The 26,116-nt window shown below is 44.0% G+C and overlaps 1 protein-coding gene and 1 long non-coding RNA gene across 7 annotated transcripts in view; one reads left to right on the top strand and one right to left on the bottom strand.

Annotated features, from left to right (window-relative positions):
- The window catches only part of LOC144323823 (uncharacterized), a 32,568-nt gene extending 6,513 nt beyond the window's left edge, over window positions 1-26,055 (top strand). Inside the window, exons 3-6 of one of the 3 annotated variants that reach the window (XR_013389165.1) lie at window positions 5,078-5,164; window positions 8,281-8,396; window positions 24,497-24,569; window positions 24,764-26,055. This is a non-coding gene — a long non-coding RNA (uncharacterized LOC144323823). Of the gene's footprint in view, window positions 1-4,878; window positions 5,165-8,280; window positions 8,535-24,496; window positions 24,570-24,763 lie in introns of those variants that run through there. The other 2 variants (XR_013389163.1, XR_013389164.1) reach the window with 2 other exon arrangements.
- SYN3 (synapsin III) overlaps window positions 1-26,116 on the bottom strand; it is a 453,214-nt gene that overhangs the window by 333,780 nt on the left and 93,318 nt on the right. The gene's annotated exons all lie outside the window — the stretch shown is intronic.

Raw genomic sequence — 26,116 nt, 5'->3', positions numbered from 1 at the left:
TGGTAATGAAAGCCTTCCTTGAGCCCTGCAGGGGAACAGGCCTCTCTCTGCTGTGCTCTACTGTATCTCATACACTTCTCTCTCATGGCCCTCAGCCCCCCAACGGCCCACATTTGTTTTGCAACTTGGTTTTCTACCAGTTGGGAACACATCCAGAGCATAGGCAGTATCTTCCTTTTTACAGCATTATCACAGCCTATTACTGTGACAGTCAGATAGTAGGCACTCAGTGTTTGTTCAACTGGACAGTCTTCTTCTAGAGGGGGATTAGATCCTGGGCCCCTGCCACTGGCCTGTTTGTGTGTATTTTATCCTCTGAAAGTTTCACCTTGTAACAAACATTTATAGGCTGGGAGCGAGGGTCTGGTGAAAAACAGAAATTGAAAGAATTGTGGAATGAGGGTTTTAGACGTAAAATTATAGTCTAGAGAATAAAATGTTATTCTCCTTTACATATTATAAAAAGAGTAAATGGTCCAGGATCCTACTTCAAATTTCTATTATGGACCTGTGCCCTTACACAGGTCACCATGATAAATGCTAGTGGATGGCAAACTCAGAAACTCATCCTTCTCTTTTGGCCTTCTATTGTTGAGGCTGAAAAGTCAGATACTCAATTTTCCCAACCTCCCTTATATATAGCTCTAGTTGTGTGACCCAATTCTAACCAATGAGGCAAAAGAGGAAATCTGGGAAGGACTTCTAGGGAAGTTTCTATTTCCCTTAAACAGAATTGGCATGAGAGAAAAAGAGCCACCTGGGACCTCTTCTTCCTGACCCAAACATTGACACGATTCCTCCAACTATGGCAGCTGAGCTGGGACAAGTTGTGACAGTTACTTTAATGTGTCAATTTGACTGGGCCACGGGGGATGCCCAGACATCTGGTTAAACAGTATTTTGGGGGTTATGTCTGTGAAGGTGTTTCTGGATGAGATTAATTTTTCAATCTATAAACTAAGTAAAGCAGATTGCCCTTCCCAATGTGAATGGGCTTCATCCAATCTGTTGAAGGCCTGAATAGAAGAAAAGTTGAGTAAGAGACAATGCTTTCTCTCTGCCTGACTTTGAGCTGGGACAACAACCTCCTTTTGCCTTTGGACTTGAACTGGAATTTTTACCATCAGCTCTCCTGCTTCTCAAGCCTTTGGATACTGATTGGAACTACATCATTAGCTCTCCTGGCTCTTTAGCTTTATGACTATAGATCTTGGACGCCTTGAACTCCATAATCACTTGAATTAATTCCTTGTAATCTATACATATAGTACATAATGTATATGTGACGTATATTACACATATTTATATATTGCTTCTATTGGTTCTGTTTCTCTGGAGAACTCAGACTAACAGAGACACTGAGGTGTTCAACATGAGAATAAAAAGCCAACATGCTAAAGATGGCAGGATATAAAAACAAGAAGCAAAATCTAGATCCTTGACAGCAAAATCTCTCACTGCATCCAATGTGGACACTTCATAGATTCACAATTATACATACACGTGTGGTGAAGGAGCATGAACCTCCATTTAGACCCTTATTATGTGAGAAAAAGCAATGTCTTTATTGCCTACACTGGTACACGCCAGGTTTTCATTTACATGCAATAAAAGCATTCCTGACCCACCCAATTAGCTCACATCTCTGAGCCTCATTTCCTCAGCTATACAATCAGAGTAAGACAGGGGAAGGGAATAGTCTTAAATGAAACCCACAATATTTCCCAGTGCCTCTTAATGTGGGGTTCTGAGTGAGCAGCTTCAAGAAGACAGTAGAATTATCATCAAAGAGTAGGGATTCTGGGCCCAGATCTTCTGGCTTGGGAGCCTAGTTCCACCACCCACTTACTTAGTCTCTATGTGTATGTTTCCTTGCTAGTAGAGTAGAGATCCTAACAGGATTCTTTAATAGCGTTGGCAGGAGGATTCAATGAATTCATGTAAGGCAACCAGAATGGTGCCTGGCACATAGAAGGCTCAATAAATGCTAATCATAGCTAAGAATTAAACATGGGTCAGATCCTTGGGGTTTGAGCATCTGGTTGGGAAATTGAGAAACACATGCATATACAAATATGACACTGAAACTTTAAAGATTGAACATCCACAACTGAAAAAAGGGAGACCCCTTTACTTCTTCCATTCTAAGGTAAACTTAGCACCTCATTATTCTGAGAGAGAGGAGGCTAAAAACGTAACTCAGCCTTCAAGGAAGACCTAGATAAACTGGTGGATGACAAAACCATTATTATGTGTTAACAAAAGAATCAAGGCATTTGGGGATAGCTTCAGGATTTGATATTAATTGTGACAATGTAAAACAGCAAAAGATATTACTTTCTAACATCCTTTAACAGTATCTGTCATGAATTTTAAAGCATTGTCATGAATTTGAACAATTTTGTGAGGAAAGAGCAAATACTATGTGAAATTCTTTCCAAACCTGGTCTCCTTTTAATCCTCACTGTATTACATAATGAGCATAATTCTCATTTCACAGATGAGAGACCGTGGATATATTGCGAGGCTCACATGGGATGTGGCAAGAGGAAATATACTCTCTAACTTTTCTAAAACAGTTTTTTTTTTTTTTAAGTGTGTGAGGTTATCACCGTGTGGTAACTCAGAAATCATATAATCTCTGGTGATGTTTGGGAGCCTGTACTGCGACCCCCATCCCAGTCCCCTGGAAGGGGCCTATCCCCTTACTGAGGGTCCTGTTTAACACACTTCTATCTCAGAGAACGCTCTCTGGCTCTCTTTGGGCCTCCAAACTCTACGCTCCTTGGGCCAGGCAGGCTGTGAAGGAGCTGCTCTGACCCCACTTCAGCCAAGCTGACTACTCAACTGCTGAGCACCTGTGCCGCTGAGGAATGTGAGTGCGTGGGCGTGGCACCTGCCCATGTGAGCTAAAGGTACACTGGTGGCACAGACATTGATTTCTTTTCCGCTGAGGTCTCAGATTCCTGAAGCATGAATCTCCCTCTGAACACCTGCGATCTGAAGTCCACCCTTGGGGAGCACCACTTATTCAAGGAGGTGCTTCATGGATCAAGCTGTGCTGCAGGATGCTGTTTTGGAGCTGTCACTGCCCAGGAAGGGCATCCTTGCTTTCCAGGAGCAGGGTTCTCTCAGATATGACAATTACACAGTGACACTCAGAGAGAGGTCCAGGATGCCCAAAAGAGCAGGGACTCTGAACCTGCTTCTAGCTCCCTCCTCCTGCAGAAACAGCAGCAGTGGGGGCCATCAGATCTGGATTTAAAGGGTTGAGAATATAGGCTCTGCAGCCAGACTGCTGGGGTTCAAATCCCCACTCAACCATTTCCAAGCCCTGCAGTCTTAGGCAAGTTACTTTCATGCTCTATGACTCAGGTTCCTTTGGAAAATGAAGAGAGAAACAGTACTTCATAGAGTTGTTAAGAGAATTTAAGTGAGTTCATGAAAAATGCATGAAGGCATGTAGTTAACACACATGATGAATTTCAATTATTATCATTTGCCCTGTGATTTTGAGCAGGTCTTTAACTGAGTCTCAGTTTCATCATCTGTATAATGGAGAGTAATAACACAGACTGAAATCATTCTTTTTCTTCCTTTGGTAATAATAAGTAACACCTGTGATTACTCATGTGCTGTCTGTTCCCATCTATCCTGCCTATGCTTGGCGCAGGGCTTACTAGAGTGCCTAGCACATAATAGGTGCTCAATATTCATTTGATGGAGGAATGGTACTGCTATCAGGGCTGAATGAAACAATAAATAGCAGTTTGCCTGACAAAGAATGCTGAATTCACTGTGTGTGTGTGTGTGTGTGTGTGTGTGTGTGTGTGTGTAAGTCTCTGTGTGTGTTTTGCAGAGGGTTTTAGGCTGTTAAGAAACCTGGACTTGGGGATCCCTGGGTGGCGCAGCGGTTTAGCGCCTGCCTTTGGCCCAGGGCGCGATCCTGGAGACCCGGGATCGAATCCCACATCGGGCTCCCGGTGCATGGAGCCTGCTTCTCCCTCTGCCTGTGTCTCTGCCTCTCTCTCTCTCTCTCTCTGTGACTATCATAAATAAATAAAAATTTAAAAAAAAAAAGAAACCTGGACTTGTCTCCTAGCCTACTCCTTACTACATGGGTGACCACAGGCAAGTAGTGGACCTGTCTGAATTGCAGTATCCTCCACTGTGAAACACAGACAGTAGTACTGACCTCTTTCAGAAGATCAACCAAGATAGGTATGGTAAGTGTCTCGTCCTGCACCCACTTCATAGCTGGTGGCCCATGAGCAGCAGATCCCTTCTCCACTCTCTCATTTGCATGAACCGAGCCAAATCCACAATAAAAATTATAACAATGAACATGTTTTGAACACTTACTGTGTGCCAGGTGCTATATTGAGAGCTTAACTTGTATTACCTACAGTACACTGGTTCTGAAGTGAGACTTAGGAGAAAAGATCTTTTTGTAAGAGGGAACGGAGTTAGGGCATCAAGACAGCATTCATCCTCAGAAGACAGGGAGAATGTTAACTGTCTCTCTCTATCAAAGAAGGAGTGTGCTGGTAGAAAGGGGAGAACTGGTCCGTGATGGAGATTACGGGTCCACCACTGGCCCTCCATGTGGCTTTATCCAGGGCAGTTCTGCATTTATCCATGTAAGCTTTTACTTAGTTAAAAAAAAAAAAAAAAAAGGTTCTGTTGCTTAAAATAAAAATAATAAATTTAAAAGGCTTGGAAAGCCCTCACAGAATGGAAAGAACACAGGCCTGGAGTTAAAACCCTGCTTCCTGTCCTGGCCCTGTCACTAACCAGCCCAAGACCTTGAACAAGTCTTGAGCCTCAGCCCCTTTATGGGTAAAATGAGGAAGTGAAATATAACAACTTCTTTTTCAGCTAAAACAGCCTGAAAGAATGTGATCTCCTGGCTCGTCTCTGATGGAACTTTACAATCAAAACTGAGACCAATGCATGAAGACTGACTTCATGATAGACTTGAGTCAAGAGAGGGTTCAAAATGGAATAGGTCTTACAATGCCACTCAGCCCAGGACCATCTTCATAGATCCTTGTTCACAGATTCTTCCATCTTTCAGCTCTGATGGAATCCCTTACATCTTGGTCATTACATCAGTTCCAGGCAAATTTCCTGACAAACTTCTATCTATCCTTCAAAACCTAGGGTAAATATCATGTCATTTATTCATTCAGTGACTAGTTACTGAATACCTACTATGTGCCAGGATTCTTCTAGATATACAGTGAAAAAAATAAAATCTATGCCATATTATTTTAATGTGGAAAGCATTTTCTATCCAGCCCTTTGCACAAACCTCTGTAATTGTGTGATTAGGCTTTAAATTACACGTCAGCCTTCCTATTAGACTGTATACTCTATGAGGACAATGGCTATATATATACTCCTTGTCTCATCCCTAGTTCTCCATTGGAATGCCTGGCAGATAGCATATACTCAGTACATATTTTTTTAAGATTGTATTGGGGGGTGGTGGGGAGAGGCAGAGGGAGAGGGAGAGAGAGAAATCCCAAGCAGACTCTGTGCTGAGTGTGGAACCCAATGTGGGGCTCAGTCCTAAGACCCTGAGATCATGATCTGAGCTGAAATCAAGAGTCAGACACTTAACCAACTGAGCCACCCAGGTGTCCCTAATACATTTTTTTTTCCTGATGATATAAAGACCTGGGAGTAAATACTTCCATTATTGTTACCCCATACCAAACAATACACTGACATTTATTAAGTATTGAGAATCTTTGCTGGACAAGACTCAGTGCCTAACACTTTCCTACTTAGATTCTAAGATGGGACGTTTGATTATTTGAGTAGTATCTTTCCCTTGCCCACCTCACTCTAAGCTATATGAGGCTAGAAATGTCTCTCTAGTTTATTGATATAGCAACAGCATCTGATACATGTACTTAGCACACAGCACTCAAAAATGTTGAATGAATGAGTACTAGGGAATGAAGAGGCAAATGCAGGAGATACAAAATGATGCAAGTTGAAGTTTGCAGTGCTAATCAGTCTAGGTGGGTATGGGAGCACAGCAGATGCCATGTGCTTCATAGAAGGCACTTATGAATGGGAGTTGGTCTTCCAGTACAGTAACAAGTACCTGACAGTCAACTAAAACAGTGCTGTGAAAGGCAAAAGGCTGCATTCCTGCTATAGGTTAATTATTAGAAAATGGGCTTCAGAGCCTATACTATCTGGGTCCAAATGTCAGTTCTGCTACTTACCAGCTGAGTCTTCAGGTGATACCTGAACACCTGGGAATGTGAGTCCTCACTGGGAATGTGAGTCCTGAGTAAGCAAATGCATGGTAAAAACGTACTAGTGTCTGGCTTTGAGTCAAAGCTGCATGAGTGTTAGCTGCTACTGTTTCCTGCCATTAAAGCAGACCCTCTCCATCCTCCAGCCCTAAGCCAGGTTCTTTAGTCTCAGCAAATCTTTTTTTTTTCTTTTTATCATCACACAGCTCCCATTCATTTGTTCCTACCATTTGCTTCTCTCACAGGGACTGATCATGTACCCTACTTTTCCTGCTTAGATTTTTATTGAACAAGTATTTTTATTACACTCATTATGTACCATATCCTATTCTAAACTAAATGCTCAAGAGATTTTTTCAAGTTTTATTTAGATATAACTGACATCCAGGACTGCATAAGTTTAAGATGTACAGCAAAATGACTTGACTTACATAGGTCATGAAATAACTACAATAAGCTTAGTAAATATCCATTATCTCCTGTAAATACAAAATGTTATTTTCCTTGTGATGAGAGTTCTCAGTATCTACTCTCTTAACTTTCATATATAGCACACAGCAGTGTAACTATAGTCATCAGGCTGTACATTACATCCCTAGTCCTTATTTATCTTATCACTGGAAGATCGCAGATTTTAATTCCTAGTCCCCAGGGCAACCCTTGGAAGTCAGTTACCATTTTTCAGATGAGAAAACTGAGGCCAGGAGAGTTCAGTAACTTGCTGAGAGCACTCAGCTGGGAAGTGATCCTGCGAGGATTCAAACACAGGTATGCCTAGTTCTGAATGCTGCATTCTGGAACCCAATAGCCACACTGACTTTCTGCCTCACAAAGTCCCCAATCATTCTCTGAGCCAGGCACAGCTTTGCCAGCTAGAGCTGAAACTGCTTGAGGGAGGGACAACCAGGTTCCTGCCTCCCAGCATCTTTGTTTTTCTGAGGAGAGCAGAGCCATGTAATAGTGCAGCCTGCTGAGGCCCAGATAGCCCTATAAGAACTGAGAGGTTGCACAGCATAGTCAGGGAAGATATTCCAGCTCTGCTTCAAACTCCCCACCATAGGAAGGGAATGGAGGCACACCCATGCCACCCCCTGGGTTGTTGCTGTTCCCAACACACATTTCTTTTGTAGGAGCCCAGGGCATGGAGCTAGAGATAAATTCTTGAGCAAGACATTTGCAGCCCTTGAGTCTGGGATGGTGTTGGGAGACAAGCACGGGCATAGGCCATTTCTAAACAATGTTGTGAGGGAAGCCCACACAGCTCCCAAATCCCAGGCTGGGCTGACTGAGGGAAAACCTAGCCAGTGAGGGCTTCTAAATGCAAGTAAGTATTAAAAGGGAATGAGCAAGATGGGTGGGAGTTGGCTGTGCCCAAGGATATTCTCTGAAGGTGAGAGGGCAAAATGGGTTTTTCAGACATGATGGGCCAACCCTCCAGACCACAACTTTATGGAAAAGTTTTTATTAGCCCATTTTTTAGATGAGAAAATGAAGGCTCAGGAAGTACCTTGCTTGAAGTTACCCTGCAAGTAAGTGCAGGTTGTTCCAACACATCCACCACAGATTCTGGGAACAGAGCCTTTTATAAAACATGCACATCAAAGGATGATGCAGCTGGTGGGCAGATTTATAGACCCAACTTCTCACGGATGGTCTGGTACTGTCACTGACCATGGGAAAAGTTACTTGAACTTTCTGAGCTCTAATTTCCACATCTGTTTTCATCTGCCAGAGGTTCCTTTGCACTGCTATTGGCGAATGGAGTAGATTTGAATATGTCTCAAGTCAGAAGTTGCACATTAGTAGCCTAGATTAAATACAGCCCTTGGAGGCACAGAGAGCCAGTGATTTTAGACAGACTTTACAGATGAAGTTTAGAGTGGTTTATTACTTGCCTTAGTTTGCATAGCTGAAACGTGGCAGAGCCAGGATTTAAACTATGGTGATCTGGATTCAGTGTCCATGGTCTTAAAGCATCACACTCTGACTGCCTTTTTTTGTACAGAGAAATGGCAATGGACATTCAGCCTCTGTCTGGGAGACATAAGGGAGTAGTGAGAACTACAGTGAACTACAGAGTCCATGCCTCAACCAAAGGAATGCTTCTGTGATTGATTCTGGGTAAGGCCAGTGAACATTTTGTGCCTCAATTTTCTTTTTTGTAAGATGGGCAAAATAATTATGCCCATTTCATTGGCTTATCTTGGAGACTAAGTTAACATGCCTAGCACACAGTAAACATTACAGAAGTGTAAGCTATTACTACTGTTGCTATTTGAGAGTTGACTTTTGTCTTAAACATTCATAACGCTCACTTAAATATGGTAAGGTGAGCTAGGTACACCCTGATGATCAGGTTCTGACAGCATCTCTGGGGCCTTTTCCTCCTCCTTCTGAGTAACATCAAGGTTCATGGAGGGATCGAGGAAAATAACCAAGGTCTCCAGACCACAAGCCCTGAGCTTCATGCATCAGCAACAGAAGCTGGCTGCGGAAGCCCCTCAGTGAGCTCATGGTTACCATCGGCCGCTAGGCTGAAAAGAATGTGAGGTGCCATGGGCAGCCTTCCAGGAACCCAAGAAGGGAGGCCTCATCCTTTCAGGATGTCTCAGGCTTCAGATAAAACCCTTCCTGTGTTCCAGCTCATAGCTGGCAGGGGAAATCGGCAATGACTGATTGCAATGGGTAAGTTGTCGAAAAGATGTGTGTGTGAATCAAATGCTAGCTAGCGGAGGCAAAGCATGCATTCAGGAGGCTGGTGGGAAGACGAGCAAGTCCACAACATTTGTTTTGCACCTACTATAGACTTGGCTCTGGGCCAGGCATTCAGGAGGCAATGAAGTTTACCTGTATGTAGTGCTTCTGAGCACCATGACCGCCTTTATGTCTCTTTATCCTTGGAACAATCCTGTATTGCAAGCAGGACTTATTCCCTGGGTTTAAAGATGGGTAATAGCAGAAAGTTTGTTTGCAATTACAAAGCATTACAGGAACTAGATACCTGCTGGCCAAACTTATTTCCTTTTCCACCTGGGCACCAAGCTGGACTACTTTTCCCAACAGCCCTTGTGGTTGGGGGCAGCCATGTGGCTGAGTTCAGGCCTCTGGAAGGAATGAAATGCTAGTGAGAATGATGCATGGACCTAGATCTTTCCATAGAGTCTGCTTCCTTCTCTTTCTCATCAGCTAGCAGATGCAGACAGCCTGCAGAGGATTCTGAGGACCTAGGGAGGATGGAGCCACAAGATGAGAGGGGCCCACCTGGGCACCTGAGTAAACTGACAAAGTTCTGCCACATGGAACTCTTGAGTGAGAAATGGGCTTCTTTTGCATCAGGCCACCTAGTTTGTTTTCCCACAACAATTAGCCTACTCTGATACACAATAAGACCAGGACATGTGTTTTAGAGGCCTTTCGCCTTTACATCTAATAGTTTTCCACCCTCTTCCAAATAAACAAAGAGCCCTTTATGTTTGTAGGGTCTTTGGATTTTACAAAGCATTTGGGCAAGTGATGGGTCAGTCCCTTCTTCCACACCACTAACCACTGGGCTGTGACTCTCATCTACTATGGGAGGGTGTCTGGGCTAGCCACAGCTCTGGTACCCATTATATAGTAACAGGTACCCTTCTCAACCAGTTGTGGGAGAAAATTAAGCCCTTAATCCAAAGGCATCCTTGTATGTGATGAGTTAACTTCTCTCCTATCCATCTGCAAGGGTACGAGTTATGTACCATGCCTGGGAGAACTGTGAAAACAGACACTCTCATAGTTTTCTATGTTCTGTGATTCAGAGGAGGATCCCCCAATTGCAAGCCACTTCCCTTCTCTGAGTTTTGGTTTTCTCATCTGTAACCCCACAGGGTGGAATCAGATGAACTTGAGAGTTTCTTGTCAGCTATAACTTGCTATAATCTCATTCAAAAAAGCAATTATTTTGGTTCCAGGATGGGTCATTTTTCCACATTATTTCATTTAGTCACAAAATGAAAAGGAATAAGATTTTTTTGGGGAAAAATAAAAGAGCAATTGGAATTCTTCACTGTTAGTTGCTTTTCACAAAAAGTTAGTATTCAATATGCTTTAGGTGGGTGGCAAGCCGATGTAGAATATTCTGTTAGCTTGTGACTTCATTGAGCCTACAACCTAGTTGGGAAGACAACTACTACATGTACAAAACTAAGAAACATCCTAGAGAGTGAGGCATGGAGTCTAGATGGTCAGTTAGCAGAGGGAAAACCTCCACTTTATCTCCCCTGACCTGCCTCCAATTACTGATTCTCTATGGGCGTAATTAAATTCCAGGCACTTGCTGCATCCCAGACACTAGTGAGGTGCTTTGTCTTCATACTTCATTTCACACTCATAGGAGCTCTGCTAAGGGGACAAGAATGTCCTTGTGCAAAGAAGAGTGATACAAGAGGCACATGGATATTAATTCACTAATCCAAAGCCCCCACTCAGGTAATGTGAAGCAGGTCTGTATGGCTGCAGAACCCGCATGCCTTCCCCTTTGCCCCTGCTCCACTCTAGGCACAGCTCTGCCCAACTCTTTTTTTTTTTTTTTCTGCCCAACTCTTCTAGCTGTTCTCACTTTCCCAGCTCTTGAAGGAGAGATACTGGCATCCTGCCCTTTGACAGTCAAGAATAACAGTCAGATTGCTGGGGAAAGCTCAGCTTGCAGGGTGCCCCTGGCTGAGAGGTCCCATATTCAGCAGAGGTGTGCAGCAGGGCAGGCATCAACAGAGTCCTCAACACACTAGCTGACAAGTCTCTGAGACAATTCAGCCAGAGGTTTGCACAGCTGGAGGCCTTGGGGACAGGCTTGGGAGCAGCTGAAATGAACTGACCCCATCTGGAAGCAGAGCCTCCTCCAGGGACAAGGAGGGAGGAAAGGAGACAGGAAGTGGCTGATCTGCCTGTTCTCAGGAAGCTGCAAGGCCTGAGAGAAGCCATTCCCTGGAAACTGAAGATCTGGAGTTTCTCAACGTGTGCTCCTGGGACCCCCTGCATCACATGCACCTGGCATGTTGGAAAAGGAGATTCTCAGGCCACAACATAATGAATCTAAATCCTCGGGAGGGGAGAACAGGAATCTGCATGTTAGAATAGCTCATTAGACAGTTGTGACGCTCACCAAGGTTTAACAAGTGAAAACCCCACTTCTCTGAAATAATTACACCCAGTTCTTCCTTAGTAGCACTACTCATTTCTGCCATTTTGCCCATCAGTGATCCTTAAACGTAGGGAAAAAATAATCAAAAGGTTAATATCTCTTGTGCTCACCACCTGCCCATATTCTTCTAAACACTAGATGGATCAACTCATTTAAAATCCGCACTGCATCCCTATAGTATAGGCACTACCATTAGCTTCATATTACATATAAAGAAATTGAGGCATAGAGAGGCTAAGAAACTTTTAAAAGTCACACAGTAAGTGGCTGATCCAAATACTGACCCAGGCCATCTGGCTCCCAAACTGGAGCTCTTAATCCCAGTGACACACACACACTGCAGGGAGGTTCCATTTATGGAAAACCCACTGGGTGCTGGATTCTCTGCCCAGGCACTTCAGGCATTAAACAGACTTTCACTGAATGTCCTCTATGTGCCAGTAACTGTTCTAAGTAAGCTCTGGCCAGCCCAGGACTAGGATGAGGTAAGTGAAGCATTCAACTTGGGCATAAAACTTGTGGGAGAGGTGCCCTAAAATTCAGTAATCAAGATAAATAATATTTAAATGGAATATTTAAAGAAACCAAATCATCAATCTATGGTCTATGGGTTGGCCACCTGTTTTTGTAAATAAATTTTTATTAGAGGGCAATAATATAAAAGCAAAACACTCAAAAAACGCATGCCCTAATGGAGCTCACAATAACAAATGATATCACCCTTAGCACAATGGCCCCAAAAGGGAGGTATTAATACCATTACTGTTTCACATACACTAATCTCCCTCTGGGTGGCTAACGATTATGAAGGCTGACAATATGCCAGACACTGTTTTTATAAGTACCTTACAAATATTATTTTATTTCTCACAACCTCGTTGTTGTCAGAAATCATCCCCATTTTACATATGGTAAAACTAAAGCACAAATTATAAAGCACAAGTTTTATAATTTGTCCAAGGTCAACACAACCAGTAAAAGGCAGAGCTAAAATCTGAACCCAGGCAGCCACACTCCAAAGGCCATACTCTTTTAACCAGAGAAGTATGTAAGTATGTAAACTACAACCCATAGGCCAAATCTGGCCAAATCCAGTCCACCACCTGTTTTTATAAATAAAGTTTAATTGGCACACAACCATACTCATCCATTTACGCATTATGTAGGTCTACTTTCATGCCACAATGATAAAGTGTAGTGGTAGTGACAGAGACCATATAAGCTGCAAAGCTGAAAATAATTGCTATCTGGCCCTTAATAGATGAAGTTTGATAAGCCCAACCCTCAACCACTGTAGAATACCCTGTGATCAGCACAGAAGCTCAGAGAGTGAAGTTAAGGGAACAGAGATGGATTAGGCACTCAGGTGTGTCTCTGAAGACTATTACTTTTCAACTCTCCCTGGCTACAGACTCCTCGATGAATGCCAATACTTTCTTGTTTCCCAGAGTTTGGCACAATGCCTGGCCCAGGGAAGGTCCTCCATAAATGTTCACTGAATGAATGAATGCTCAAGCCTTAGCATATCATATTGTGATGAAGTCTAGAGGAACGATTAGATGGACCCTAACTGGGAATGTCTAACCTTTCTGTCATATCCATTACAACCCAAGACTCACAGGGTCTTGTTGCTATGGTAACCTGCCCTGATAGCCTAAGTTGATGGGAAGGCTTAAAGTGTTCTAAGGACGCCTTAATTATCTGTACCCAGTATGCTGTCCATCCCAGATTAGATAAACTCAATGGTCTTCATCTAAATCCAATGGTTAAACACTCCACCTAAGTTGTTTTGCCCTTGACACTAGAGGGCAGGATCCTAGCCTTAGGACCTAGTCTCAATCAAGAATGGAGATTTGAGAGTTGGGAGAAACCTGGTTAAATCCTAGCTCCTTCTCACCCATCAGCTATGTGACCTTGAATGAGTTCCTTCACCTCTCTGAACCTCAGCCTCCTAACCTATGCCATACAGTTTACCACAGGGGGAGAGGATCTATGCACAGCTAGCAAGCACAGGCCACTGAACAGGCCTCAGCGGATGGCTGCAACTCTTTGTTATGATGGAGACAGTTTAGGAGAGCTGTCTGCTGAAAGACCCCAAATCCATTATGCATGTTTTATCTTTGTGCTCCCAGGGTCTTGAATAAACAATGTCTTCATCCAGTTTTTTAAAAGACACTAATTCCGCCTCAGAATAACCACCCCCTCCCACCCCAGCTGAAATTTGGCCGGCTCTATGCCTGGCTGCTGGCCTGAATTTCCAAACACTGTTGGTTTAGCATTTCTCAAATGTATCCCATTAACACTATGAACCTGTCAGCCCTCCCTCCTCTCTGCGCTCAGGTCTGACCTGCACAGCGAGAGATGGAGCCAGCAGTGTGAAGTCAGCCTCATGGACTTGCCTTTGAGAAACAGGGTGGTGCCAGGGTCAGACTGCCTGGGACTGGGAGCACCTGTCAGCATTCACATGAGAGGGTGCACCCAGGTCAGACACAGACATAGGCAGTGTGTTCAGAAACTGAGAGGAAGTGTGTTGGAATGAGGGGCTCTGGGAAATGTGAGCAAAATACATTCTCCAGGTTGCACTTGAGGAAAAAAACAAGACCCTGAAAGAAGCTTAGCAAAAAACAAGACCCTGAAAGACGCTTAGCAAAAAGCCACTGCTCTGGGAATCAAGAAGTAGCTCTGTCCTGGCATGGTCTTCAACTCACTCGCTGCATATCTTTGAGCAAGGTACCTCCCCTCTCTATGGCATATTTACTTAAAAATGAATGGGTTAAGGTGGGCCATGTGTTTTTAAACTCTTGCTCGGCAGCAGAGCTCTTTTTAAAACAAATTTTCACTTGGAATTTTAATATATAAATGAAATTGGAACTGATTCTCTGGATAAAGATGGTTGGAGTGTGAAGGGGGGAGAGGGAATCCTGCCCACTCAGCTCTCAGACCCAACAATTTGAAAGAGACCAGGAGGTACCTCTGTGGAATGGGGTTCAAGAACCACATGACATGACAGCTGATCTACAGAATCTCATGCCCTGGCAGCCTCTGACCCTGGTAGCTGTCACTGCCATTGCTGATAAAAGCAATAACTTTTATTTACTGAAAACTTTCTTTGTGCCAGGGGCTGGAATTCACTTCCACGTGCATTACTTTGAGAGTTAAGAGAGAGCCATGATTTAGATCCCAGCTTCACCAATTTAGCAGCTGTGTGACCTTGGGCAAGTTGGTTAATCTCTCTATGCTTCAGATTCTTCATCTGGAAAATAGGTTGTTCAGAGGACTAAAGAAATTAATCTCTATAGTGCCTATAACAGCAGCAGGATGTAGTTAGCCATTTTTATCATGACTGCATAAATTATATATTTAATCGTTGTAAGCATAAGTCTGTTTCACAGGTGAGGGAACTGAGGCATGGAGAGGGGAAGTGAGTGACCCTAAGTCACACAGCTCATAAATGACAGAAGGAGGACCTGAATCCAAGTTTGCTCAACTGCACAGACTGTGGTCTTAACACAAACTGCTTTGCTATTGACCCTGAAGGTCAGAGTCTTAGTCATAATAATCTGCATAAGGAATTCTAAGCCTAGGTGGAAGGGAAGTTAATGATTACTACAGTAATTTATGCCCATATGAATTTTGGTATCACAGGTCCAGAGTCTGGGCATATTAGTGAATGAAGGTCGCAAGCAGAGACTGGGAGATGTGTGGTTGCCAGAGCCCAAGTCTATCTGACAGGGTTTTTTTTCTCCACGCCACATTCACCAGCCTTTCCTACTGACATAGACATCTTTGTGTAAATCAGAAAAAGGCCAGAAGTACAGGTGAACAGAGAGAAGAGGCAGACCCTCCAAGGGTACCACGTGCCTTTGAGCAGTGCACAAGCCGCACAATCTTACACAATGACCCTTACTTTTCTCGCCTTAGTATTTGGTACAGAGAAGCACAGGGAGAGCATAAATTTGGCTGGATGAGAGACAAAGGATGGTCTCAGACTTGCCCTGATGCATGTAGTAGCCCTGGATGAGAGGAGGGACCATGCAGCCAGGCTGTGCAGTCAGGAAGCTCTGGGTAATCCCAAGCGCCCAAAGCAAAGGCAAGCCACACAGTCACTTTATCTCTTTATGTTTTTTTCTCTCAGCATGGAGGGTGGTAATAAAAGATGGCTGTATGGCTCGCTCTGGGGAGCTGAATGGAAGCCAAACCGTCATATGGTGAACAAATGCTCCAATTGCCCAACTGCAGAGCTGCTGTTGCATGTTATTAAAATGGCAACAACCTCTCCTCTGACCTCTGACCCAAGGAAATGGGTAGTCACCAGCCCACCCACCCAGAGAGCCCCTGTGCCCTGCCACCAACAGAGGCTCAAGCACTGGCTCCAGCATTAAGAAAAGGCAGGGGGCGTGGTATCGTTTTAAGAACATAATCTTTACATTCAGCCAGAGCTGGATTCAAAAGCCAACCCCACCCCTTGTGAGTTGTTGGACATTCGGTAAGATACTGAACCCTTCTGAGCCTCAATTTCCCAAGCTTATCATACTGATCATACAGGGAGGATGTAAGAATTAGATATAACAAATGCAAAGTGCCCAGCATAGTGCCCGAGACATAGTAAGAGCTTAAAATAGCTCCACAGATAGGTCCTTTCACGTAATGAAGACTGGCTGCAAGCCCACTGAGGACCAGGTGTAGTGAATATCATATAGGAGGGTTTAAGTGGTTTCTCTAGAGGAGTGACACTTGACCGGAGACCTGAAAGCAGAGCAGAAATTTTCTAGGTGAAATAGGGAGGAAACAACTTTCCAGGCAGAGGGAACAGAATTTGTGAAGACCAGTGATTGGAAAAAAATGGATTGAAGACCTGAGGAAAAGCTGGTGACACTGAGGAGGCAGCCAGGGGTGGGGTGGGCAGGGACTAGAGCACATAGCCTCATGAAAGGATTTTGACTGACGTAGTGACATCATCAAACCAGAGTATTAAAAGGTTGATTCTAAAGAGGGTACACAGGGACGACCGGGTGGCTCAGTGGTTGAGCGTCTGCCTTCGGCTCAGGGCGTGATCCCAGGGTCCTGGGATCAAGTCCTGTATCAGATTCCCCACAGGGAGCCTGCTTCTCCCTGTGCCTGTGTCTCTGCCTCTCTCTGTGTCTCTCATGAATAAATAAATTAAATATTTTAAAAAGTAAAAATAAAAAAATAAAAAGGATACACATTGCATGATCCTAACTATACAATATCCTGCAAAAGGCAAAACTACGGGGGCACTTGGCGAGATGAGCACTGGGTTATGCTATATGTTGGCAAATTGAACTCCAATAAAAAAATTTTTTTAAAAAAAGGCAAAATTATAGAGACAATAAAAAGATCAGTGGCTGGCAGGGGTTGGGTGGGGGGAGGAATGAATAGGAAGAGCACATGGGATTTTTAGGGCAGTGAAACTGTTTTATAGGATACATGGTAGATATACGCCATGATACATTTATCAAAATCCACACAATGTGCAACAAGGAGAGTAAACTCTACTGTAAACTAGGACTTTGGATGATTATGACATGTCAGTGTAAGTTCAAATGTAACACTCTGGTGGTGGATGTTGATAGTGGCAGGGGCTGCGCACCTGTGGTATTTGGGAAATCTTCTGTACCTTCTGCTGAATTCTGCTGTAAGCCTAAAACCTCTCTATAAAAGTAAAGCCTAGGGGCACCTGGGTGGCTCAGTGGTTGAGCGTTTGCCTTTGTCTCGGGACATGATCCTGGAGTCCCAGGATCGAGTTCCACATTGGGCTCCCCTCAAGGAGTTTGCTTCTCCCTCTGCCTGTGTCTCTGCCTCTCTCTATGTGTCTCTCATGAATAAATAAATAAAAATCTTAATAAAAAAATTAAAAATTAAAGTCTATTAGTTAGAAAGGAAGGAAGGAAGGATGGAAAGAAGGAAAGAAAGAAAAAAAAAAAAAGGAAAACTTACCCTGGCTGCTATGTACAGAATAGACTGGAGTGGGCAGGGAGAATGGGGAGGACCAGTTAGGTTTTTTGTTTTTTTGCTGAGCTCCTTAGACAAGTCACATAAGCTCTGAGGGCTTCAATTTCTTCATCTGTGATATGGGGACAAGCATATAAAGTGACACAGTGTACTGGAAAAACCTTGCAGAAAGCCTGGCACAAGACAGGCATTCAGTTCACACTAGCCTAATGTGAAAGAATGAGTATGACAATGTAAAGAATCGGAAAGTGTGTCAGGACACAAAAGCTCTTTATGTGGTGGTAGTGGACATCCTGCGATGGTAAAACACAGGTAGCTTCACAGCAGGTAAACACATCTCACCATTTATTAGCAGAGGCAAAAGTATTTATCAGAGTGCTGCCCCAGTGCTAAAGCTGTTTCATGCTTTGGGGAAAATCAGTGGCAATAACTGTAAGATTTGTTGAGAGCTAACTCTGTGGCAGGTACTGTTTTAAGTGTTTTATGTGAATAAGCCCATTTCATTTCCTCAACCAGGCCTTGCACTAAGCACTGTAATTATCTTTGTTTTGTATCCAGGGAAACTGAGTCACAGAACAATTCATCAGCCTGCACAGTGTAAGTGACATAGTGGGCTTAAAAGATTGAAAGATACAAACTTGAGTTAACTGGGGAAATAGGCTGTGCCAGCACAGAATGGTTATAAGATGGCACCAAACAGACCAGCCACAATCAATGATTACATCATGTGGGAAGCAGTATGGTTTAGCTGTTAAGAGCAGGCATTAGAATTAGCCTGCCTGGGTTTAAATCCTGGCTCTTCCACTTTCTGTGTGACCTTGGCCAAGCTTTTCAGCTATTCTTTGACTCAGTTTTCACATCTGTAATAGGGGGATCACAACAGGACATATCATATCATGAGTTGTGTTGAGGATTAAATGAAATGATAAGTTACGGGGCATCTGGGTGGCTCAGTTGGTTAAGCGTCTGCCTTCGGCTCAGGTCATGATCTCAAGGTCCTAGGATCGAGCCCCGAGTCAGGCTCCCTGCTCAGTGGGGAGTCTGCTTCTCAGTTTGCCTCTGCCCTTCGCCGTTCGTGCTCTCTCTCTCGCTCTCTCTGTTCTTGCTCTCTCAAATAAATAAATAAAATCTTTAAAAAAAATAAATGATAAGATGGATGTAACTCACTAGCTTATTATATGGAGAATAGTAAGAGATCAATATATGTTTCAGAACAAAGAAGGACAATAAGAATTTCTGAAAGCATAAGCCTGAGGCTTCAAACAAAGGGTAGGACTCAAGCCCAATGGTTATCACGTACAATGCTAGGTGCCAGCTAGCTGCAATGATGAAAGCAACATGTCTACCCTTGAGGACCTCTCAGCCTGGTGACAGGGAAGTGGGCTTAAACAAAGAAAATAAAACAAAAGGAGGAATATAAGAATCAGTCACTCATTCAACCAAAATAGTGCCAGCCACTATTATAAGCACTAGGGATATAGTGACTTGTAAAACAGGTGAGATTCGTATACTCAAAGAGCTTATATTTTCATGCTGGAGACAGATAAGGAACACTTTTGTAGGGGCCTTGCAGACCATGGTTAGGACTGTGAATTTCACTCTAAGAAGGATGGGAAATCTTTGGCAGATTTTAAACATGGGCTTGGTATCTGATTAAATTTTGGAAGAATCACTTTGGTTGCTGTTTGGAGTATGGATTGAAGGGGAATTAATGTGTCCTCAGACTCTCCACTGCTGTTTTCATCAAGAGATGGGGTTTCCTTAAATCTAGTTTTCCCCTGTGCCTGTCTCTGGCCACTAGAACATGGCAGCAGTAATGTTGTGTACCTTCTAACTCTGCCTTGAAGACACTGACACCTTCCACCCTTCTTGTAACCTGACCTCTTGAAAACCAGCTGCCATATGAGAAGTCTGACTCTCCTGAGACTGCACTCCTACGAGGAAGTGGATTAGCCATGTGGAGAAAGAGGGGTCAGTCAGGTGGAGGGACACTGAGGTACCAAGCCTGAGTATGAAGCCTACTTGGGCCTTCCAGCCCAGCCAAGCCACAAGCTGCATGCAAGCCCAACCAACACTGCTTGCAGCAGAAGTACTGCCTGACCAAGTCCAGATTCCTGACCCATAGATTGCAAGCAAATAAAAATGGTTGTGGCTTTAAGCTGCCACTACGTTATGGGGAAGTTTGTTATATAGCAATTGAGACGTGGGTGATGGCAGAAGCAAGGAGACTGGTGAGGAGGGTACTGCAGAAATCCATGAGACAGAGAAAGGTGAGTTGGCCTATGGTAGGAATGTCCCAGAAAAAAACTGCCCATCTTAATATAACATCTGATGTTTATATATGACTTTATAGTCTATCAAATATGACCATATATATGACCTCCTTTGATTCTATCAATTGTCCTTCATTTACAAATGAGGAAACAAGCTCAGAGAGGAAATAATTATTGCTCTAAAGCCCTACAGGCAGTAAGTGCTAGAGACAGACTTTGAACATACAACATCTCAGCAAGTTCAAATTTGTTTAGTATATGTCACTAAAATTTTCACTTATTTTAAAACTACATAAAATAAAATCATGTAGCATCCTGTGTTGCAGCTGTCTGCCTCCTGCTCCTTTCCATTTGGCTGGTTGTACAATGGTTCTTAAAGTGGGGTCCAAGGAACTGGCATTGGAATCTAGTAGAGAAAGCTCGACAAAATGCACATTCCTGGGCCCTGCCCAGGAATCAGGCTTTCTGCTAATGGGGCCTGAGCATCTGCATTTTAATAAGCAGGGCAGAAGTTTCCCAAATTCATCACCTTCACAGGAAATTGGAAAGTCATTGAATTGGTGGATCTACACACCCTGAGGAAGCAGGTGGACTTGCTTAAATGCAGAGAGAGAGTCTGAAAACAGTTTAGCAGAATAAATGATCACTGCATGCATGTTGTGGGGTTCTTCTCACTCTACCATGTTGCCTGGGGTGGGGAGGGGGACCTAGATCGTCTCCTCCTCTCCCTCCCTCCTTCTACCAGGCTTATCCTGAGAAGCCAGGAAGGAGAGAGTGTGCAAGACAAGTGATGGGGTGGCAGGGCGAGGAAGGGGCAGAGTGCGCATTTGGAGAGTGGACACTGGTGGCAGACCTACCCTGTTTTAGTCCCTCCAAGTAGGCATTATTTCCATTTCACAATTGAAAAACCTGGAAATCAGGAGGTGGGGTTCCTCATGCAGCCATACAAAGAGCAAGTGGGGAGTCAAGATTGGAACCCAAGACCACCACCTGACTCTGACCCTAAGGTTTTCCCCGGTATTCGTATCAAGCTGTGCCAATCAGGTAGCAGAATTGTATGATAACAAAATCACAGTACTGTGGACCCTGCTCCTCTACTCATTAGCTGTGTGGCCTCCAACTAGGCATTCCCCTTCTTGCAAAGTGTCCATTTCTTTCAAAAGCAGATGAAATTACCTGCCACTGAGAAGTACCGGGTACCCAGTAGCCTTTCAGTAAAAAGTAATTGCTTAGGAATGAGAAAAGGCCAGGACACCGAAACCAAAAGGGTGAAGTGACCATCAGGGCAATTTCTTTTCTTTTTCTTTTTTCTTTCTTTCTTTCTTTTTTTTTTTTTTTTTTTTGAGACAGAGAGAATGAGAGCAAGTGTGGGGGAGGGGCAGAGAGAGCAGGGAGAGAGAATCCCAAGCAGGCTCTGCCTCCAGTGCGGAGTTAATGCGCAGCTCAGTCTCGCAGCTCAGTCTCACGACCCAGACAGCATGATCTCAGCCACAATCAAGAGTCGGAGCCACCCAGGCACCCCATGTGCAGCTTCTTCCACTGTAAACTGTTAGGCTGGGAGTGGGTCCCCCAAGGGAACATGAAATGGGACCCAGCACCAGAGCCATTCCCAGGAGGGGCTATAGCATGTGGGAAGGTGCAGAAGATTGCGTGGTCTTGCAGGCCTCTCCCACCCCCAATTTCTGTGATTCTGGGAATCAGGAGCCACACTGTTTTTCTCTGTCAGAGTGCTGCTCCTTCTCCTGGGGGAGTTGGCAGATCTGCCGCTGGCCCGTTGGCTGGAGACGCATGGGCAGCAGAGCCTGGCATTTCTTTACAGACTCTCACTGTCTCTTTCTTATGCAGCTTTCTTCCCGTTCCCACGCCCCACCTCTGCAAGTCCCCAGGGATCCTGCTTTCTCCTGCAGTGGTGAGGGCAAAGGCCCTGGGTGAAGAGATAGATCGGAGCCTTCCCCCTCCAAGGCTGCTGGGGACCTCAATGATTCATTGTCTCTGGCCTCCCAGACCCCAACCCCTCCCAGGGAGAGGAGGAGGTGGGCAGTGTGCTGGTCAGCAAGTCCGCGCCCAGTGCAAGCTACTGCTTTACTTTGCAAAGTTGTGGGATTCTTATTCATTCGAAGAGTCGGCTGGTCCTGAATGCTTTCAGCAAAGATTTAGGCACTTTGCCAGGCACTGGGGGTACAATTCAGAAAAAGAGTCCTTAACCTGATCCTCAAGGAAGGTCCAGTCCAGTGGGAGACAGGGGAATTAAACAATAATGATCAGTTGAAGGCTGGTTCATTCCTTTACTTACTGAACAAATAGTTATTGAGAACCTTATTATATGTGATAGGCAGTGTTCTAGGGCCTGAGAATACAGTAATAACAAAACAAAGTCCCTGCCTACAGTCTTCTGTCCTAGAAAATAATACAATAAAATCTATTACATCTTATTTATATTATGTTAGCTATCTATTGTCTAGCTAGCTGGCCACCTACCAATCATCTATAATTTCAAGCAGGAATAAATGCTTAAAGAAAAAAGTGCTCAGTTAGGCCTCGAGAGCAGAGATAGTATATAGTCTGGCAAGTCTCTCTGAGGAGGCAGGATTTGATCAGGAATTTGAAAGAAAGTGAGAAGGTGGGGCATGGTAATATTTGCAGAAGTGTTTCAGGATGAAGAAAGCAAGTGTAAAGACTGCACTAGGCCCTGCTCTATCTACTTCATACAAATCACTCAAGGAGTAAGGACCACTTCTTCCCTCTTTACAGACTGGGAAACCAAGAGCTAGAAAGGTGCAGAGGTCCAGGGCCCTGAGGCTTGTGGAAGGTGGGCTTTGGACCCACCCCAGGCAGCTATCCCTCACCTTCACCCATGTGCATGTCTGCCACCAAGAGAGAGGGAAACTCTTCCCACTCCATAGGGCTCACTCTGCTCACTTCATTTCAATTTCTATTTAAGTCACTTTCCCAGCTCACACTTCCTCAAATAGCAGTCCCTCTCTAGGTCTTCTTTTGCTTCAACTACTTCTCATGACCTGCCATTAGAATGCATATTTGTTTATTTGTTTGTTTTCCACTTTCTGCAATTTAGATCTCAGCTCCACAAAGGCTATTGTCTATTTTGTTCACTGTGGTATCCTCTGTGCCCGGCACATCTTTAATGAATAAATGAAAGGAAAGCAGGGAATGCTCAGTGGGTCTGTAACCATTTAGGATAGCTAAAGGGAGAACTTTTCCAAACAGGCACAGGGACTGAGGTGGGAGCAGATCCTTCACTCTTCATAATACTTGCTGGTGTGTACTTGAGAGAGAGAGAGAGAGAGAGAGAGAGAATGAGCAGTGGGGAAGGGGAGAGAGAGAAGCAGATTCCCTGATGAGCAGAAAGCCTGATGAGGGACTTCAGATCTCAGAACCCAGAAATCATGACCTGAGGTGAAGGCAAATGCTTAACTGACTGAGCCACCCAGGTGCCCAATGGAATTTTAAATTCTAGGTTCATGAGGGTCAGAAGACTCTAGGCAATTATGTGTGAAATAAAGAGTAAAGGAACATTGTTTCACAATGTGCTCTGATAGGGTGTTTGAGAGTTCCCAGGACAGAGACAGGGAAGTTGAGAGCTCATCAGGAGCTAATGTGATAGGTGGTTTGAACAAATCACCCTCTTCCCAACCTTCCTAGCTACTGTTTGCCCATCTGTAAAATGAGGACACAAAGAAAAGGGAAGAGAGACTCTTCTAACTCTGGACTTCTAAGACTGAATAAAATATCCTCTCCTGTGGGACAGGTTGACACATCTGTCTTGCCCCAAGCATCTTCCCTGGAAACGGTTAAGACTAGGGTGGGTACCAGGGGGAATATCGGAGTCTTTGATGCCTTTCCTCAAGGTCTTGTGTTACTTATGCTTTCTGGCTCCTCTCTTCAACCCTCTCTGAGGTCTGACCTTCTAATGAGCGGATGCACATTATCAGCCACTGTGGTTTGAACGGGTGCCTGTAATTTAGTGTTGCCTAATGCTGGAAACTGAGAGCAGGGCTTGTGTAATTAGGCTGGGGCCTCATTAACGTCTGCCTCCTTGGGTATTTTTCATTCCTGATTTCTCCTGTCCTGCATTTTGAATCCCATCTGTCTGTATAGGCACGGCTGCCCTTTGTTATCACTCCACTGTGGAGCCAGTCTTGAATTTGGGCCCAGAACGGCCACGGCCATCACAAAGCATGAATCTTAACATGCCCTGGGATGGCCCCTGCTCTGCCTTCTAAATAGAATTTTGCAACTTTACTGAGAACCTGGATGTCTGGGTTGCTCTTAAGCACCTCGGGCTGCCTGGCAGCGCACCCTAGTTTGGGAATTTGACAGAAACCAGAGTAAGGGACTCTATCATTTTAATTGCTATAATTACTGATGATTTAACCAACTTGTATGCAATACTTTGCTATTTATAAAACATTACTAGAATCTGACCTTGAACAGAGACTTGGTCTGCTTTGTTCAGTGGTGACTTCCTAAGAGAGTTAGTCTCTTTTTGAGCCTCCTACCCTCATGCTGTGGGGCATCTGTGGAAGGCATCAATCCCGCTCACCAGTCTCTGCTTCTCTTTGGCCGAACTGAAGCCCCAGCAGGAGCCTGGAGGGCAGGGGAGGGAAGGGTGGTGGTGTTTCTTTCTCATGCCCACCCTGCTTCAGTACCATGACTCTGGAGGTGGCCGTGTTCCTCCGCCACTGCTGGTTCAAGTGCGGGACTCTCCTGCTTAAGTCTAGGTGAAACCTACTAGATTAAATCTATTAATTCTATTTCCTCTCCTGCCCTTTCATCCCTAGGGATGATAATTGCTTCCTGCTGTTATTACATTCTGGATGCATCACGTTTCCTTAGCCCCACACACTACTCTCTGTAAGTGGTTCCTTCGTTACAATATTTATATAAACCATTTGTGGGTGAATTCTGTTTTCTGCTTAGCTCCCATCTGATACAATGCTCAATATCTGGAATAAAGCTTGCAACCTAGCAAGCCCTTGATAAATATTTATGGAACAAATGAGTAAACTTTTCACCAAAACTATGTAAAATATGATTACCTTTTACAGATAAAGAAATGAAGGCTCAGAGAAGTGGATTCTCAGATCTGAGCAACACATTTCTGATGGAGAGCAACACACACATCCTATACCCAGGATGAGCTTACACCACACTCAATGTCTGGAGAAATCTCTGAGTCCTGCTGCTTCCTGTATAGACTCAAGAGTCCACACATGCCAGTCTGGGGTAGGCTTGACAGGGCCGGAGGCCATGGAATGGACGTGGGTACAGTGAGGAAGAGAATAACAGAGTCTCAGGACATAAAGACACTTGGAAATTCACTTGGCATTGAATCAGAAATCACGGTTCAAATCCAAGTGCTGCCTCTTCCTCTGCCCCAGCTTTATCGTGGTGTGACTGACCAATAAAAACTGCATATATTTAAGGTGTAAAACATGTTTTGATATATGTATATGTTACGAAATGATTACCACAACCAAGCTAATATTCTCCTCACCTGACATAGTTTACCACTTTCCCTCCTAAGAGCACTTGAAATCTGCTCACTCAGCAAATTTCAAGTATACGTTATTATCAACTAGTCACTATGCTCTACATTGTCCCCAGAACTTATTCATCTTATAACTGTGTGTACCCTTTAACCAATGTCTTCCCATTCCCCAAAATCTGCCAGCCCCTAATAACCACTATTCTATTATTTGTTGCTATTGGGTTTAGCTTTCTCAGAATCCACATACAAGTGAAATCATGTGTATTTGCCTGGTGTGTCTGAATTCACTTAGCATAATGTCTTCCAGGTTTATCTATGTTGTTGCAAATGGCAGGTTTCCTATTTTTTTTTTAAGGCTGAATAATATTCTATTGTATATATACCACGTTGTCTTTACTCATTTATCCACTGATAAATATGTAGGTTGTTTTCACATCTTGGCTACTGTGAATAATGCTGCAATAAACGTGGGAGTGTAAATATCGCTTCAAAATATTTTCTTTTCTTTGAATATATACCCAGAAGTGGGATTGCTGATCCATATGATAACTCTATTTTTAATTTTTTTATTAAAAATTTAACCTCCATACTGTTTTCCATGGTGGCTGCACCAATTTGCATTCCCACCAATAGTGCATGAGGGTTCCCTTTTTCCTACATCCTCACCCACACTTGCTACCCTTTGCCATTTTTGTTAATAGTCATGTTAACAGGTGTGCTATGGTATCTCACTGTAGTTTTGATTTGCATTTCCCTGATGAGTGATGTTGAGCATCTTTTCATGTGCCAGTTGACCATTTGTATGTTTTCTTTAGAAAAACGTCTACTAATGAACAAGGGGTTGTGGAAGGGGAGGTGGGCGGGGGGTTGGGGTGACTGGGTGATGGGCACTGAGGGGGGCACTTAGTGG

This window comes from Canis aureus, chromosome 11, assembly GCF_053574225.1.
Source record: "Canis aureus isolate CA01 chromosome 11, VMU_Caureus_v.1.0, whole genome shotgun sequence".
Lineage (NCBI taxonomy): Eukaryota > Metazoa > Chordata > Mammalia > Carnivora > Canidae > Canis > Canis aureus.
The sequence above is the reverse complement of the archived record's forward strand: the minus strand, read 5'-3'. Positions and strand labels throughout refer to the sequence as shown.